Here is a 15,185-nt window from a genome sequence, read left to right as displayed (position 1 = left end):
CTATCACTAACTGAAGAGGTAATCCACTTAAAAAAGCACCTTGTTTCTTCTGTAGTTGAAAATTCCACACTGGGGAAAAAACAGATGCACTGCTGATTTATTATATTGTGTAATAATTGTATACTTTATATAGAGGAAATTTGGCAAAGAAACAATAACTTCACTATTGCAGGTCATTAGGTAACATGGGACAAAAAAATAGGTATCTACTTCAATTTTAGCAGTGTGATAGGAGTGGAAACGACTAGGGCTCTGGAGAGACATTTTACATGAAAGGTAAAAATAACAAAAACAACCCCCAATCCTAACACATCTGAAGAGAAGGAGCTGGTGTCAATAAGCTGCCACTGCTGTCTATTTTTGGAACAAACTGGCCTTTGCTTGAACTCCCAATACACAGAGAGTTCATGTGAAAAGTTTAAGTAACATTTTATGCAATTCTAGGAAATGGTTACATACAAGAAGGGAAGAAAAGAACATGACAAGTGAATATATTGCGATAGTAAAAAAAAACTAAAAAACAAACAAAAAACTCCCAACACTAAATATCAAAGGAATTTAACTTGTCTTTGCCCTTTATTCCCCCTCTTGGCATATGCCAAAATTGACAGACAACAAAGAATGATGGAAAATGAGCAACTATCAGGAGATGCTATCCATTGTTAGTCATACTCAGAGTAGACCCACTTAAGTCCTTAAACTAACAGGGCAACTTCATTGGATATAGCCTTTAGTATAGTTCTTTCCTCATGTCAGATTCTTACCTGATTTGGTTTGAAATTACCAGTGTCTGCTGAGATAGTGGTCCCATTAAGATGGTCCATTCCAGAAGATTGATGAATCCAGATGGTTTCATGATGAATCTTGGGGTTTTTTTCTGTCACTCAATTTACAACCCTGTTGAAGCCCTGGTTGACCTCTGGAATAAGGAAACAACTCAGGCAGTTAATAGGATCACTCCTGAACATCCTTTTCCTGTTCATGCTATGCTAGCTCCTTGGTGGTCCAAGGGTGTGGCAGCAACAATTTGGCAAGGGTGACAACTAGACTGTGGCAGAAAGTCTAGTGACGAATTCAATCAAACACAGGCTGCTGAACATCTTAAAACATTGTTCTGTGGTAACAGTGATGATGTTTTATTTTCTACCACCATTGTACCTGCTCTGAGTTGTCCAACAGAGTTGCTCCAAGTGGTCAGAGAGGTTTTGTATCTTAGTCAGAGAGGTTTTGTATCTTAGTCAAGAGGTGAACAGCAGTGAAGTGTCTTTATTGCGGGGGGGGGGGGAGTCTCTTTGTTGTAACAATGGCTTTGTATCTTTTTGCATTCTGCTGCTTTTTAGTGCTTTTGTTTTTGTTTTAATGTATTATTAGCCACTTTGAGCTTTTTAAAGGAAAGGATCAAGGAAACACAAATTCAAAATTCTCAGTCAACCAAACTGCTTACCTAAGGCCACTTTCTCTCGGCCTAACCTACATCACAGATAACATGAAGTGGGGACAAGCAAGTACACTGCCGTACATGAAATAATTGGCTTAGCCAATTCCATGGAGGCAACACGAACATTGCAATGAGGATGTTTATGCAACTTTTCTTTTCTAGAGCAGGCCATGCATCTCTGAGGTGAAGACTTCAAGAGCAGGAAGGAAGACTTACTATTATTTATACACTGAATTTTAAAAAAATAAATAATCCCAAGATATCCAAAAGTAAAAACCATAAAACCAAAATCCACACGCACAAACTGGAGTTCATAATGCAAACTGTGGTGAAGGAGACTCCTCGCTCCCAGTTGCAATCTACATTCCCTCAGGAGGAATTGTTTGGGGTTGTATCTCTGTGGTGGGCAGAGCAAAAAGACACAGACAGAGCCAAAGATGAGTATAATTTTCTGCATTATGCGATTTCATAGTGCTGGCATCTCTCTCTCTCCCTCCCCCTTTCTCTTCCCGACTCCACACCTCTTTAAACATTTTAGCTCTCCCCTTTTTTGCCCCCTTCATTAACACAGATTGGAACAGATCGCTTGCAGTGAGTTCCCCTCCCCCTGCCACAATTTTCCTTATGTTTTGGTTCTGCCCGTTTCTGATTTTCCCCCTCCCACCACTCTATTTCTTCCTTGAACCCCTTCTCCTTTTTAGGGGACATTGGCAGCCGCATCTCTAACCATCTTTGAAACACAGTGCAGAAAAGGAAGCTATTCTCAGGGGGAAAGAGTGGGTGTCTGGACGTCTGGATGGGATTGGTCTGCATAGGACTTCTGGGCCGCTGATTCTCCACCCGTGATCTAAACCCATTAGCAAGCCAGCTGCACACACAAAAATCAAGCTAATCCCAATGCCATTCATGTTTCCTCTGTTGCAAAGCTCTTGTGCCCTCCGAACCCAGCTGTCAAAAGTAAGAAGTCAGAGCTAAATATATGAAATATTAAAAATCCCAGCAGGGAATCAACCAATATTCTGAATGCTCAGACATTTCTGCAGATATTCTAGCATTTCCCCTCTGTTAAAAGAACAACCCCTCTTTGTAGAGTAAATGTTACTGCTATTATATAATGTTTTTCCTTTTTAAATAAACAAATATTGAGCTGGGAATCCTGTTTAAAATTGCAACAGCTAAATTGGTGTTTTGTTTCAGTTTTTGGGTTGTTGTTTTTTTTGCAAAATCTCTTCAGTCCGAAGAAAGGTTAGGCATGAAATGGTAGCTCTCGCCAATTCTGTTCTTTTTCACACCTGTGGTGTAATAATTAGCTATTAACAAGATGAAATTTGATTTGAATAACTTGTTGGCTCACATAATATTCCTCAGGAAATTGTGGTTGCCTATAGCTACTGAGCAAATCTCTGTAAAGCTGGAGGTTTGCTGTGGGATTTTGGCGTCTTGTGTGTCAGTGCTGCCACCAAGTGACAGGCAGGGAGGACTTCATAGGATCTTGATAGTGCAGAGCAGCAAGCAGTATCTGAAATTTATGTTTGCTCTTTTCCAAGTTTTTCTCTGTTGTATCCCAGGGCTGGCTCAAGCTTTAAGGTGACCCTGAGCAAAGTGCCCTCTTATGCCTCTGCTCACACTAATGAGCACTATGTGGATAATGCCATCATACAGCTTAGTCACTAGGTGGTGCTGTGCGTAGGTGTATCTGAGTGAGATCAAGAGTTTCCTGTTGCTGTTCTGTCTTGCTTAAGAGAGTGATGTCCTTGTCCAGGTTACCCACTGGCGTGGCCTCTTAACCTACCATTAAAGGTCACTTCATTTTTACCTGACACTGGCAGAAGGGCGCCCAGGATGGCTGGGAGTGGCTATTTTCATTTCCCACAATGCTGCAGCACTGCACTTTTCAGAGAAGTGCTCATTTTGAAGGACAGCTGTGTTTCGGTTCGCTTAATGTTTTGGAATGTGCAAATCAGGGAGCTTTGCCTTTAAATGTGAACTGAACCATCCCTAGGACAGAGTTCTATAAGCGGGCACCAATACCAAAAATCTCCTTGACTGTGTATGCATGTTAAATCTTGAAATTGAAGGGAATAGCTAATTCAGTGGCTAGGATTGCAGCCTAAATCATACAATCCTGGTTAGGATGCTTTGTTTATTTATATATATATATTGCATTTGTATCTCACTTTTTCTCCAAGGAGCTCAAGGCAGCATACATGCTTCTTCTCCCCCTCCTCATTAATCCCCACAACAACCCTGTAAGGTAGGTTAGGCTGAGAGTGAATGACTGGCCCAAGGCCACCCAACAAGCTTCATATCTGAATGGGGATTTGAACCCTGGTCTCCTGGTTCCTAGTTCCTGTTCCACTACACCGGTTGCTTCCATTCCTGAATCTGGCAATGTAACTTCAATCCTACGTGTGTATACTCCAAAGTCCCACTGAGTGCAATGAGACTTACTCCCCAGTAAATATGCACAAGATTGCAGCCATGATGATTTCCTCTTCCTTAAATTCTTTCCTTAAAATTCTTGTCTTTATATCCTATGGAAATTCCTGATTTGCGGAGGGAATGCTCAGGGAAAGCTGAAAACAACTTCACTGTTATTCCCGGCAAATGCACAAAGGAGACATATCATCCATATGCAGAAACATCTTTTTTTAGCAACCTTGCTCTTGAACTGCCCTAAGAGCTTCCCAATCACTGCGACATTTCCAGGAACAGTTGTTGCAAAGCCATGTTTCCCAGGGAATTGCTTTATCTGGTCATTGGAGCAGCCCTGTCTCCCTTCTCCTTTATCTGCAGCAGTGAAAGGAAGGAAAGCCGATCAGGCTAAATCATTACACTAAGACAAGATATGCCCACCATGTGGGGAAGATGAGGGAGCCTCATCTTGTTAGCAGGTGCCTGAGCCACAGTGCTTAGGGTTGCGTTTAACAAGGCTGGCCCTTTAAGACAATGCTGCAGGCTTACCTCCTGCAGCTGTTGACAGGTTTGATTCATCTCTCCCAGAGCCCATTGTGGCCACAGTGGGAGGCTCTTGCGCAAATGTGCTAAAGCAAGGCAGGGAGCCAGAGCTTTTCAATGAGCTTCCCAGCTGGAGCGCTGCCCCCTAAATGGCTGGGTTGGGACGGGTCTGTGATGGGAAAGGGGTTAGGCACCTGAGCACCATTGACTTCCCAAGTACTCTGTGCTTAAGGTTACTGGCTTCCCTTCACTGTTTTTTCTTCTTTGCTTTAAATGCTTGAGGTATTTAGCTTTAAAGCACTAAATGCTCCTTTATGATGGGCTTCTTATATTCTCCATGGTTACCCCACCCCCCAATCATCACCCTTAAGTGTATCTTGCAGAATTTCTGTTGACAATTCCGCCCTGGGAAGGCCAATGGGAATGTTATCTCTGTCAGCCTGTCATTTGCATGCAGAGTCAAAATAAGGCATCCCTTTTATTTACCCAGTTTGCAAAGCACAGACACAACAAGGGTCCTTTGGATTATCTTGAAAGCAGGGATTTGCAGGCATTATCTTTTTAAGACCCATCTATATATGCACGTGCTACTGAATACTTTGGTTAATGGCTGGAAAAATGAAGATTCTGGTGTAAGTGACATGCCAAGACATTTTTAAAAGTATTTTCCTTAGGACTGAAATATTTAGCAAGTTCATCAATTATATCAAAAAACATCCAATTTCTGTAAAAGAATGGCAGATGAAGATGATGGACTTTTTGGAGCTAGCCGCCTTGACCGGAAGAGTCTGCGATCAAAATGAGGAGGAGTAGCAGGAAGAATGGAAGAAATTTAATGACTATTTATCTAAATACATAAAGTTAAAATAATTGAAAAAAGCTTGCAATTACCAACTAGGCCTAGGATTTAAATAAGCAATGTGAGGAATTATTATGTTTAATGCTGAAATGGGAAGATTGACTGATGTTAAGGGATTAAGTTAAGATTTTAAGAACTTTGATTTGGAAAACCGTTACAATGATTTGCATTGAAACGAAACTAGGGGGACACGAGGAAGTCAGTTAACAATGTTAAGAAGATTAGTTTTAATAAGGATATGATTTATGTTTGTTTGTTTGTTTATTTGTTTGTGTGTTTCTTAATTTTGTGAAAACCCAATAAAAAAATTTGAAAAACAAAAAACACCCAATTTCCTAAGTGGTGGATATTATTATTTTTAGGACAAGTACTTACCAACTGTATTAAAAGCAGCTCCTCCCCTGAACTGATGAAGACATGGCTCTTATATGACAAAGTTTGCTGTAACACAACATCATTTGAAAACAAAGAAACCACATTTTTCTTTAGAAGTGTTGAATTTATAGTCTTATTATGCAAACTTATGCAGATTTGATCAATTGGCTAATGAATTAATCAACTAATAGGTTGTGGACTCTCCTCCTTTGGGGGGTTTTAAGCAGAGGTTGGACGGCCATCTGTCATGGATGCTTTAGCTGAAGACTTCTGCATTGCAGGGGGTTGGACTAGATGACACTTAGGGTCCCTTCAAACTCTACGATTCTATGATTAATCAACTAAAATTTCTTCAATCAGCCAGTAACCCTATTTTTAGATCATTGCCCCATTAGGTTACAATTTTGTGTGGCACATTACTGATAATCCCATGGGATGGGGACACAATCAACACTACATTCTGAATTTGCATGAGGAGAGGACACAGTTCCCCCTTAGGCTAGTTGGGGGCTCTCTCACCCTCCATTACCTCAGCTCTGCTCCCAAGGCACAGCGAGGAAGACACTTCAGTTGTCTTTTGGTTCCTAGAAAACAAGTTGCACCTCTTCCCCTTCTTTACAAATTAGCATTGCCTGCAATGACAGTCGTTTTTGCCAGATCATCCCCGGGAATGTTCAGTGTCACACCTCCAATCACACAGAGGATTCTAGCCCCCCACAGCCCCACTTCTTCCATCCTGGAAGGCTATAGCCCATTGTCATGGAGGGACCTTCTCATAAGTGGTCCAAAGGCTGTGGGAGATGTTCTGGTCCGTCTCTGTTGGACACTTATGGAACTGCTGTTGTTTCCCAAAACACTTTCTGAGACACTTCAATTTCTGGGTGATAGACCAGGTTTGTTAGGTTTCATTGTTCAGTTAGTTATGATGGTGATGTTTTGTTTGAGAGTATTGTTTGGAAATTTCTTTTTAATACAACTGTTTCCCATATGTTAGTTGCACTGGGGTTTTTTTGGTAGTTGCACCAGGGATTTTTAATTGAAGATTAAATGCCAGTTTGAATGAATGAATGGCACTCTTAATGTTCCCTTGAAAATCTGTCCAAAGGGATCTGGAGAGAAAATGAATATATTGGGTGCTCACTTTTTTGAAGGGAAGTGAATAGGGATGATCAAGAGCCAAAGGCCTATCCAGTCTATCATCCTGTTCTCACAGTGACCAACTAGGTGCCCATGGAAAACCTGCAAGTGGGACCAGAGTACATGTGGTAATCTCCCTGCATGTGCTTCCCAGCAGCTGATATTCAGAGGTTACTACCTCCAAAAATGAAGACAGAATATAGCCATCATGACTAGCAGAATGCAGACTGTGCCAGCTGTTACTGGGATATATCATAGGCATAGCAAGCATGAGCGTAGTTGTTAGATGTGTAAGGACTAAAAATGGTGCAGGATAATTTTCTGGTTGTACCTTGCAGGCTCATTTCTACACATTTCCACACTGCAAATATGTACACATCCTGACATGTCTTCTGCATGACTCATCAAAATACCTGCAGGGGAAAAGTAGAATTATAAGAATCTCCCCTTTGGACCCAAATGATACAAGTTAAGAAACAGATACTGACATGAACCTGTGCATGAACTACATAAACAGTAGTTCAAGTGCTGCCTTGGCCATCTATTTTGGAGGCACATGTGCAGTGCTTTCTTCTGGGGGTACGCAGGGGTACACATACCCCTAAAAAAATTGTGAATCTTTGTACTTTTGTCCATTTACTGTATTTATTTTCCCTGATTTGAACTATAAAATGGTGATTTTCTTGAGTTAAAATGAGAGTAGCACAAAACATTTTTTTTAGAAAAAAAAGCACTGCATATGTATAACATGTTTACACAGGTGCAGAGTTCAATATGTTTACTTCATGGTCATCCTTCAAGTATTTACACATGCTACAGCAGATACTGACGTAAAAACTGCACTAACTCCTATTCTCCCTCCCTGTCCCTCCACATGTAATTCCGTGTGTGATGAACAGACTTAACTCTTGGGAAAACACTGGTTTTGACTTCGCAGAAGGAGTGGTGCTATCTTTTAAGTTACTGTTGATTCCCACCCCTCTCCTTTCATCTCCAAAGGGCAGGAAGGTTATCATGTCTGGCCTTGCTTTTGCTCTGCATGTGTCTGGATCGGCTGGTGGATCCCTCTCTGCTGCACACACATCCCGCTGTCCCTGCTCCCCCAACTTTTGTGAGTACAAGCAAACTATTCATGAAAAAATTATGCCTGTGTGAGGTGGTGTGGGGGCGATGCCACTGACATTCCCTATTGAAATACTCTGGCTGTTCATTTACATTCACACTTTTAAAAAAAGAAAAAAGAAAAAGAAAAAATGTTAACTAATGATGTTAAATGCTTTGCCAAAGGTCTTAGCAGGTCAGTTGCAGAAGGACTATTTCGGCCTAATTAGAGCTCTTGGGGTAGCCTGGGGGCCTCCAGATACAGCGGGTGACAAGCTGGGAGATGACAGCTTCAATTGGCTGCAAGGGGAAGGTTGGACCGGTCATGTTTTCTAACTGAGCCAGGTGTTAGCTGAATGGGGGGTGAGGGGATGTGGCCAGCCTCAAGCTCTTGTTTGATCTCCCTTTCTTTTATTTGCTCTATTTTGAGTCCTTCCCCTTGCCTGTCCCATCTTGTGTCAAGGTCAAGAATGGCCTTCGCTAAATCAGGAGTTTCCCTCCCCCCCCCCGGGGAGGTCATTAGCAGCAATCCTCTTCCTTTGCTAATAAACCCAGAGGCGTTGGGGCAGAAACAATGCAGAGCCACCCACTTCACATTGTGAATCTGGAGCCAGATGAGATGAATGAACATGGAAGGTGGCAGAGCCCAGCCACCCCATGAGCTGTGTTTAAGCCACATTAGAAACCAAAGCTAATATTGTTAGTCATGCCTGCACTTATCAAATACCCTCTACCAGACCAGCCCTCCATCGTTCAAAAGGAAACTGCATCCAAAAATAAAGGTCCGGTTTGTCCTATAACTTTGCATTTCACAAGCACCTGGACAGAGTGACAGTACTGATTGCCACACCAACTTTTAGGCCCCCATCCAGCAATGCCATCTGAGCAGCAAAAGTCCGTGGAGTGTTCAGAGTTTCCTTGGCTGCAAAGCCTGCCCCAGCCATGCTCACTAGTTGGCATATTCGGTGTGGAAGATTCTCACTGAGGCTCAGAGCAGCTATGCTGAAGAATAGCAGAGTCTAATCAAGTGTAACAGATGGCTCAATATAACTATAATGTTCAAATGGTTAATTTTGTCATGAGCCAGGTTCCGACACTGGAGGGGGGAGGGAGAATTATGGGAAGGAACAGGGATCACCATTTTCCAACCTGACATCAGCAGCTTTGGAAGGGGGAGCAGGGGTGCTGCCTCCCTCCCTCCCTTCTTGCAGAGCAGAGAGCCTCAGTGGAGGGCCATGGAGGTGGGAGCAGGAGGCAGTAGTGACTGAACAGGAGCCTGAACAGGAGGGTGCAATCTTGTTGCCTTGAATCAAGCAATGCCTTCACAGGTGAGCAATGACCCACCCATCCTGACTGAGCATGTATCAGCAATCCTGACATTCCCACAAACCTCATGAGTCAGCAGGTCACTTCTCGCCTTTAACAGTTTGGTGAGTGGGCATGGAAACCTGTTGGGATATCTTCATTGCTTCCATCTGGTTCTGAACTTCTTGCCCTGCTCTTGAACTCTTGAACTAAAGCTCCTGAGCCCTGTGTTTTCTGCTGGGCCCATACTGTTACCTATCTGAAGAAGGATCTCTTTCTTACTTACAAGTAAGAGCCTCTGCTAGCTCATTTTGGGACGGGGGCCAGGACAGATTTCAATGAAACATTTTTTACCTGACATGTACATTTTGCAAGATGATCCTATGAGAATTCAGCATACCTGTATTTGTTGTATACACACGGTGTTCACTTACAAAAACATACGAACAAGTGTAAGAAGAGTGGAAATACGTTGGGTCACAGCACAGCATTAACTAGACCATGTTCACCTCCCCCATCTCCATAGATTTTTATCCTCAGAAAGATTTACAGCATTCTGCAGGAATGCATTTCTTTTCTATTCTATTATTCCCAGCTAAAGATGCACAATATTTCCAAACAGTTTCGAAAGATTGCAGAGAAAATAAAATGATTCAGCGCAAGGGGGGAAATCACTGAATGCTTTTAAAAAAACAACCTCACAACCACCACATACAGTATGTATGTGAGAACTAAAGCTGCCTTTAAACTCCCTGCTGGTTTAATGAGAGCACCCATTAAATGTTCCGGGTTTAGAAGGATAATTTGCCAAGCAGAATCCTCACTGCAATGCATTGGCTGCTTTGTAGGGTCTCCCCCTCCCCTCTTTCTACAAAATCCAGCTTCAGTTTAAATGAACAATTGATCTGTATGGTCACGGGAAGGTAGGAAATTGTCTTATCTGTCACTTGTTCAACATTGGCTTCTTTAAAGGGAAAACAACAATCACAGTCAAAGATGCTTCACTGCCAGGAAGAAAATAGAGGCTGTAAGTGGGCAGATGAATTATGCTTTTCCAGTGCGTTTTTTCTCTCTCCAAAAGGAAGCATTTACTGAGGGTGAAAATTGTGGTGGTTTTTTTTTTATTATCTTATAACAACTGAAGAGTAGAGCTTGTAAAAACAAGGAACACCTACACAGACACTTAATTTTTGTTGCATAGGAACACACATTAAATAGCTTTCAGCAAAACTAGGTGGGCAATGGGCTTTTCTCATTGTTTACCTCTTACGTCAAGATCCTTAACAAATCCCTGTCAATCATCTGTGAGACCTAAATGCACCAGAGTTTAAGCCATTACAGTCATAAGAAAAGAAAAGAAAAGTAAAGAAAAAAGCACAGTACTTGTAGAATACCCCGTAAAATAGGAATAACAAATCTAAACGGCAGGTGGATGGAGTTTAAATTTTGCTTCACTGCTCTTGAAAATGGTAGCCTAAAATCAGATTTCCGAGGCAACTGCCATTTACAATTCAATCAGGAGTGCTTTAGCTTTGTATACACAGCAGACTTCCCTTTGGGGGGCCAGAGATAGCTAGGAAACATAACCACATTTGTTGCCACTTATAGCTTCTGGCTGAAACCACTCCAATGTATTTTCCATGATCTACCACCCATGGGCGTAGCCAGGGGGGCAGCTGCCCCCCCCCCCGATCAAGTAAAGCAATAGAAATACTTAACTAACTGACCAATCACGTTGCTTCTGCTCCCCCAACCAAGTCCTCCCCCCCCCACTAACAAAAATACTGGCTACACACATGCTACCACCCATCTTGGTCATGGACAATGCGCCCTTCCCTCTCACAGGCCTTGGATGGTAGGCCTGTACTGGATGAAAGCATCTGTGGTGGTGGTGCCTCTTCAATTAGATGCCACAAAAGCATTAAAAAAAAATCATCCCACACTTTAAAATATAGATATACTGTATACCACATGTGCCACATTCAAGGCCCTTGAGCAGAGGCAGAGAACCTGTAGCCTTCCAGAAGTTGCTGCACTACTGTTCCCATCATCTCTTACCATTGTCCAAGCTGACTGGAACTCATGGGAGCTGGAGTCAAATAATGGCTGGGGGGCCACAGGCTCAAATCACTGCTCTAGAGGATTGTATTTGTGGCATATCCACCCCGTCCCTTCATCCTCAGTGTGGCACACTTTCTCACACTATTACTCCCTCCCTCCCTCTTAAATAGTTATGCAGTTTTAAATGGCTAAGAACAATTCAGTTCCCTCCTCCATCAATATGTGATAGGCTCATAAGGCTGACCCACCTACGTGCAAAAGAAAATGCAGAAGTGGAGAAATGAACATGCAGTTTCACCGAGGAGACACAATGAAAGAAAGATCAGCAGGCTAACAGAGGGAAAGTATGAAGTGATTAACAATGTTGTACTATGTGAAATGTGTCCCTTTCATCATAAAGCCATTTCATTTTTTATTTTATTTTATTTTATTATTTTCTCTTCTCCTTTTCCTGTTTTCTAAACCGCAATCCTTTATTAGTTAAATTTTTCAGTACTTGGTGCAGATATAAATATGGAATAAAAGCCATTTTCTAAATGAATTTAGATCTACAAAGATTGAGCTGAAAGGGCAATCACAAGTAGGGAAAAAACACACTGGTATCACAATATTCAGGACATTAAAGTCTAGGCTGAGCTACAGCTTGCAGGTGAGTCAGAATCCAGACCTTTGAATGCTATGCCTTGAGTGGAATGCCCCACAACTATCTAAATCCCACTGAAAAATGATGTTCTTGCACATAACATAATGCACATATCTCTGGCCATTTACTTTGGATTAGTGCAAGGCACAAAGAGCAACATATGCAAATTCAGTTACTACATCAGCCTAGGTAGGAAACAGCCTACAACTCATTTATTCTGCTTGAAGGAGGGTTGTTAAGTGCTCCGAGTTTGAGTCAATATAGAATATTCTCAAAAGCTTCATGTTTTGACAGCCCATCACCTCTGTGTGTGTATATAGAAATGTTCTTCGTGTGCCTGTAAAGCAGAGGTGCAAATTACACAGAGAAAATTATGGATCAGGAAGTGCTCTTCTTAAACGATACGACTGTGCACAGTCCACTGCAGGACAGCCTGAGCTGACACATGCACATTTCCATACAAATTACAGTATACTGCTGCCAAAAGATCAATTAGAATGTCTGAGACCACAGCCTGCCACTCAAGCAAAGGGTGGTGGGATGCATGCATTGGGGATAAAGAACCAAAATTTTCCCAGGCTCAGGGTAGAAACAGATGGGTGGTAGTGTTCCCTGCAGGGTGAGGCTTGCAGAATCACTGAGAGCAGCGGAGCAGAGGGCTTTTTTTGGAGGGTGGGGTCCAAGCAGTTAACACTTGGTTTCCAGCTGAGAGAAGAAATTACATCCTTTTAGCGGGGTCTTGTGCTGAGAGCCCAATTCCACCCCCACTCTGAGTCCAGGCACTAACCTTGATGAACACAAAGCTGCCTTCTGCTTCGGAATACACAGTAGCTTGGGCTGCAAGATCATTTTGTTTTATCTCACCTTTACTTTTTTATATAGCATTGGCTTTTATAGCAGTGGCTTAGGAGAAATGGCCATGTTAAAACAATGTTACTGTGAGTAGGTGTAGAAAATATTTCTCTACGCCTCCCATTAGTTAGCATAAAAGAAAGGCTGTAGGAGCCAGACATTTTGTTTTGGTTTGATAAAACCAGTCCTTGTAATGAAGAGCCTGTGCCGTATTTTTCCGTGTATAAGACCAAAAATAATGTCCAAAATTTGGGGGCGTCTTATACACGGGGGCCATATCCCCCCATTTTCTTAAATCAGAGTCCCCCAAAATAGGGGGTGTCTTATACATGGGGGCGTCTTATAGACGAAAAAAATACGGTAATTAAAAACACAGCACTGATGTAAAGAGAAGATTCCTTTTTCCTAATTAATTATTCATAAAAAGATCCAACTAAAGGTGAGCTTAGAAAAATCTGTTTCATAATTTCTTCTTGAAACTTTTGGGAGGATGTGAACATTGAAGCGTTGGAGTTCTAAATGTTTCACCCTTTCCTGGATGCTAGCTGAAGAACTGGTCTTAATTAAAGTATTGAGGCTGGAAGATATCTCTTCACCTGTTCTGGTGAAGACAAGCTAATGGTTTTATCATTTCATCTGTCCCTTAAGCAGCGCTTTTTTTCCCAGCCAGAACTTGCCAGAAGTCAATTCCAGCATCTTTCAAGTGGGTACCATTGCCATTATAAGAGAGCAAGGAAGGCATTCATGGTGAGTTCCAGCACCTCAGTTTCAAGAAAAATAGCACTGCCCTTAAGGCGGAGTCATTGCTCATGAACTGTGCTAAAATATTCATAACTCAGTCGTGATATGAAGTACAGTCCTAACAGTGCAATCCTGTACACTTTTACACAGAAGTTAGTTCCAGTGAGTTCAATAAAGCTGACACTTATGTTAGGTGGGTATTGGATTGCAGCCTATAACAACTGAAGGATATCTGTGGATTTATTTGAATTGGAGATGCAATTCATCTAAAAAGGTAAAGGACCCCTGGACGGTTAAGTCCAGTCAAACTTGACTATGGGGTGTGGCGCTCATCTCGCTTTTCAAGCTGAGGGAGCTGGTGTTTGTCCACAGACAGCTTTCTGGGTCATGTGGCCAGCATGACTAAACCACTTCTGGAGCATGGAACACTGTGATGAGTGCCAGAGCGCACGGAAACACTTTTTATCTTCCTGCCACAGCAGTACCTATTTATCTACTTGCACTGCTATGCTTTCAAACTGCTAGGTTGGCAGGAGCTGAGACAAAGCAACTGGAGCTCACCCCATTTTGGCTTTCAACCCACCGACCTTCTGATTGGCAAGCCCAAGAGGCTCAGACAACAGCGCCACCTGCTCCCTAATTCATCTAGGTGTATATGAGGGTGCTATGCACATAGTTCCTTTCTAAATTCAGACGCTAGGGATGTGCCTCCCCCCCCCCAAAAAAAAAAAATAGATCAGCTGTTCAGGATGCAAAAGATGTGCAGGAATGTAGTGGCATGGCCCCTATTGTGCTCTGTGAGTGCAGTCATTCCTAAATTCAACCGCAAGATGGCAGTGCATTGTAGAATATATAACAGCTGGCTGCTTTCGTTATGTGTAAGAGGTTGAGACATCTCCATGTCTAATTTTAGGAAAGGGTGACTTTAATAATTACTGGGATGAATGGAAGCCTGGATTTTTGGATTTTGGCATTTGTGTAAGGTTACAGAGAAAGAAAATTAATAGGCTAGCCAAGTAAGTCAGCACATAAAACCTCTTCAGAGGGATGTTTAGCTACTGGATGTTCAAGACTCCATTAGAAATATTTCTCAGGGGAGTTTTAGAAGATCTCTGACATAAAACTGAATGTCTGATTCTGTGCTTCCTGTTTCCTAGCCAATTCTCACCCTACACTTCGTTTTTGGATACTCAAATGCAAACTCTATGAACCTCTCAAGTGTGAAGACCACACACATCAAATCCCTTTAACATACTTGGAACAGATGCTTGATCATTCCGGTACATTGCCTTTCAAGAAGAGTTGGGAATACACGACAAATTTCTCTCATATGGACAACTGGCCTATTTTGCTTTGTTTTCCTTGGGTAACTATAGTTGCATACAACAAGCAGAGTGAGCATTATGTCCTCTAGCATTTATGTACTTTTGATACATTGATTTATTAGGCTCTAATAAATTCACTTATTTTCGGGAAGTGTCCCTGAGATAATAAAGTAGCCTCTGTTTCTGAAAAAGAGGGAAATTGTGCAGTGCAAACTCATGTATGTTTATTCAAAAGTATATGAAAAAAAACCCACTGTCTTCAACAGAGCTTACTCCTATGTAAGCCTTAGGATTGTAGCTGTACAAAGATGAGAATCCTTTCAAGGAAGTCTTTGGGTACCATTGATCATTAGATGTGCTTTAACCTGTCTGGAGATGGGATTTCCAAAT

The sequence above is a fragment of the Podarcis melisellensis genome (assembly GCF_964234715.1).
Source record: "Podarcis melisellensis genome assembly, chromosome: 5".
NCBI classification, from domain to species: domain Eukaryota; kingdom Metazoa; phylum Chordata; class Lepidosauria; order Squamata; family Lacertidae; genus Podarcis; species Podarcis melisellensis.
The sequence above is the reverse complement of the archived record's forward strand: the minus strand, read 5'-3'. Positions refer to the sequence as shown.